Source organism: Sminthopsis crassicaudata, chromosome 3 (assembly GCF_048593235.1).
Source record: "Sminthopsis crassicaudata isolate SCR6 chromosome 3, ASM4859323v1, whole genome shotgun sequence".
NCBI classification, from domain to species: domain Eukaryota; kingdom Metazoa; phylum Chordata; class Mammalia; order Dasyuromorphia; family Dasyuridae; genus Sminthopsis; species Sminthopsis crassicaudata.
This window is the reverse complement of record NC_133619.1, coordinates 601096098-601100053: the sequence shown is the minus strand read 5'-3', so window position 1 is coordinate 601100053 and position 3956 is coordinate 601096098. Positions and strand designations below refer to the sequence as shown.

Genomic DNA, 3956 nt, shown 5'->3' with positions numbered 1-3956 from the left:
TCAACACTGTTTGGTCGATGATGGAGCACAAATGCAGATACAGATCCTAGTTTGTTACACAAACATTTATATTCTCATCACTTTGTAAAAAAGTTGCCAAGTATACTTCCAGGTATTTTGTGTAGGTTTTCTCTTATAGGAAGTAGTCTGGGATGTGCCATAATTATACGAGGCTCTCCACAATAAAGTGTGAAGTCAAACTACAAGAAATAATATTTTAAAGTGTAATCTAGTTCCATGATAGCAGCCTGGTTCCCATAATAATAGCAGTAATTGGGTGAACTGAAAATGGTAGCCATGTTCTAATTATGACACTGGTGGTCCCTTCCATCACAAGTTGGTGAGCACAGGAAACCAGTGTGAGGCCATTGCTATGCTTAAATGTTTCAGAAACATTCCTTTCCAAATGTGTAACCAGTCCCTCATGGAGAAATGCTCCATCCACCATGATCATCAGGATTTGACCATAACAGGTCACAACTGGGCCCTCATGTGGAACTTTTTGCAAATGATCCAGGGCTAGGATGGGATCTAGTGTATTGACAGATGGAGAAAGGCCACCATGGAGGCAAAATATCTGTCTATCTACTAAAGCTGTGTGTGGGAGGTGATCAAAAAAAGAAGTGAAGTATTTCTAAACATTGACATTGCCATACTTTTTTCAGGCATTCATCATAAAAAGTCATACAATTATGTAATTTATTGACTCTTGAGGTTTCCCTTCAATATTATGATTTGCTCTGGATATCACACCTTTAATGATATAAGAAGAGTTACAATCTCCACTGAGTAATAGCCTCTGTCCACATAGTTACCCATAAAAAGATAGTCTGTATCTGGTGACTTTTCACTAATTCTAAAAATTCCAATCAAATTATGGAATTGGAAAGTACATCATCACAGTGAGGGGACAAGAACCTCTTATATTTTGGATTATTTGATAAAGATTTCTTTAGTCTTCTTTTAGAGCATGTATACTTGAAGAAGAGTAATGACATAGAATAATATCTTGATTTTCTGAGTGGAATGGATGTAAGTGAGGCAGATTTGCACAGAGTCATTACTCTCACTCTTTCAGTCATCAAAGTCTAGTGACAGAAAAAAATAAAAATGATAAGATATCTTTTATGTTGAACCATAGCACTCGGTTCACTCACCGATGGGTTTAGGCCTGTTGGTTGCTCTCTTGGTTTGGTAGAGAAAGTCTATAGAGTCAGGATTAGGTAAAATAAAGAGTATGGTAAAGTATATATCCTTAGTTATAAAATGTATAAAATTTTATTTTGTCTATAAAATTTATAAATTATTTACAAATAATTTATAAATTATACAATTTATAAATTTATAAAATTAAGGCTTTGGACTAGAAGATTTCTAAAGTTCCTTTGAGCAAGAGAAGGGAAAATAAAGGGTATATTGGAGTATATCCTCAATTTCCTCATTTGTAAAATTAGAGGTTTGGATTAGAAGCTTTCTGAGGTTCCTTTCAGGAAGGGGTGATCTCTTTGGGATCCCTTAAAGAAAAAGGACATTATCTTTGAGGATTTATTTTTTCCAAATGTTCTCATTTGAAGGAGTTATCTTTGAAGGACTGTCAGGGGAAGAGGGCTTTGGCTTGTTCTGCTTGGTCCCTGAGGAAAGAACCAAGAACAAAGGGTGGGAGTTGAAAGGAAAGTAATTTGGGCTTGAAATATGGGGGAACTTGCTTAACAAGTTCATATCCAAAAGTGAAATAGGCTGCCTTGAGTTGTGATGGGTTACTCCTAAATGAGGGTCTTTAGGTAAAGAATCAGTCACTTTTATTTCCTTTGTTCTGCAGTGGGAGTTCTCTTTTTTTGTCTATAAGTAGGGATAGATGGCTGCTGAGGTCCCCTGTACCTCCTGGGATTTCTTTTTCAAAATCTAAATTCCAACAGGTGTGAGTCTCAGCGTATCATGTCAGAGTCAGCAAGCCCGCATGCAGCAAGCATGGTCTGAATATAACCTCGGCGTCTGGGAAACAACAGAACAAGGGGATACCACAGACTGAAGATCAAAGCCTGGAATCTGCCAGGCAAGAAAGCTTCCTGAAAGAGGCAGGGCCAACAGGAAGCCCTATGGAGCAGGGCAGGAGAAAGAAGTGACAAGAGAGCACTGTGCATGGAATGATAATCCACTCTGGGATTCTTTTGTGTCTTGATACCTCCCCATATATCTGAGAACATAAAGGGAGCTTATAACAGAAGGGAGAACAGGAACCCCAGGGCATACAACCAGAGCCTTTGCTCCAGTCCACTAAGGGTTGGAGGGGTAGGGTGTTGCAACAGATCCTGAAATCATAACAAGAAGGGCATGGAAGCCAGTGTCATTAAATTGTGTAACACATGGAGGGAAGGAAAGTATTGATGAATGGAAAAATAGGAAGGAACCAAACTTTAAAAGCCAAGCAGAATTTTATATTCCATCCTAGAGCTAATAAGGAACTTCTTGAGTTTATGGAATAGGACTTGTGCTTTAGAAAAATCCGGTTGTTAACCTGAGGAGAAGCTGGACTGAAATGAAGAGAGACTTATGGCAGGGAGATTAACCAGTATGCTATTGAAAAAGGCCAGATGTGAGATGGGATTCTGTATGATGTTAGGTGTTAGAGGAGAGAAAGGGATGCACACAAGAGACATGATGAAGATAGAATCAATCATGTCTGCCTCTGTGACCCCATTTGAGGTTTTCTTGGCAAAGGTATCAGAATAATTTGTCATTTCTTTTTCTAGATCATTTTACAGATGAGGAAACTGAAGTAAATAATGAAGTGATTTGCCTGGGGTCATACATCTAATAAGTAAATTAAGCCAGATTTGAACTCAGGGAGTTGAATCTTCCTGACCCCAGGTCCAGAGTTCCTAGATCCATTGTTCCATCTAGCTGCTCTAGAATTAATAAGATTTGGCAACATATTGGCTAGGGAGATAAGAGAGAGCAGTTAAAAATTTGCCTAGATTGGGAAATCATTCTGGGAGGATGGTGGTCCCCTCCATATTAAGGGGGAAGTTTGGAAGAGAGGAGACTTGAGAACGAGAGTCTAATTTTGGATGTACTGAACTGAAGATGTTTGTGGGACATCCAGTTTGATATTCCGATAGACATTTGGAAATGGGAGATCAGGAGGAATTTTAGGGCTGGATAAATACATTTGAGAATGATCTGCTTAAAGATAATAATTGAATCCACAGATGCTGATGAGATCATGAAGTGAAAGAGTAGAGAGAAAGAAGAGAATCCAGGACAGAGCCTTGGGGGACACTCAACCATAGTGTACATGACATTGATGAAGATTCATCAAAGAACAGTGAGCTAGGCAGGAGGGAAACTAGGAGAGATCAATGTCTTAAAACCTAGAGAGATAATAGACTATTGAGGAGGAGAGGGTGATTGACTATGTTCAAAAGCTTAAAGAGAGGTCAAGAAGGAGGTTGATGAATTGACTCATTGGTAGTGTTGGGGAGGGAAGTTTAAGCTGAATGATGAGGTTAGGAGTCAGGTAGCAGAGAATTAAGAGTGAGAAGAAAAGAAGCACAAGGATCTGTTCTCAAGGAGTAGAGCTATAAAAAGAAGAGATATATAAAAAGGTTAGATCAAGTGAAAATTTTTTTAAGAATGAGGGATACCTGTATGCTTTTGTAAGCAATTAGTAATCATTCAATCAAAGGGAAGAGATTGAAGATTAACAAAACAGTGGGGATGTGCCTCAGTTTTCCAATCTGTAAAATGAAGTCCTTTCCAGTTATAATGTTCTATGTTCTAAGGTCAATTATATATTGAACATTCCAATAGGAAGTGGTATAGAATAAAGAATATTTATTTTGGAATCTCAGATGATGTCCTTAGTTCAAAATCCTGCCTCTGACGTCAAACTGAGTAATCTTGGGTAAAAGTTATTTAGCTTCCCTGGGCCTCAGTTTCCTTGTCTATAAAATGAG

The 3956-nt window shown here is 38.3% G+C and overlaps 1 pseudogene; it reads right to left on the bottom strand.

Moving 5' to 3' along the window:
- Window positions 1–200: 200 nt before the first annotated feature.
- LOC141559973 (serine/threonine-protein phosphatase 2A catalytic subunit beta isoform pseudogene) lies at window positions 201–879 on the bottom strand (annotated as a pseudogene).
- Window positions 880–3956: the final 3077 nt, after the last annotated feature.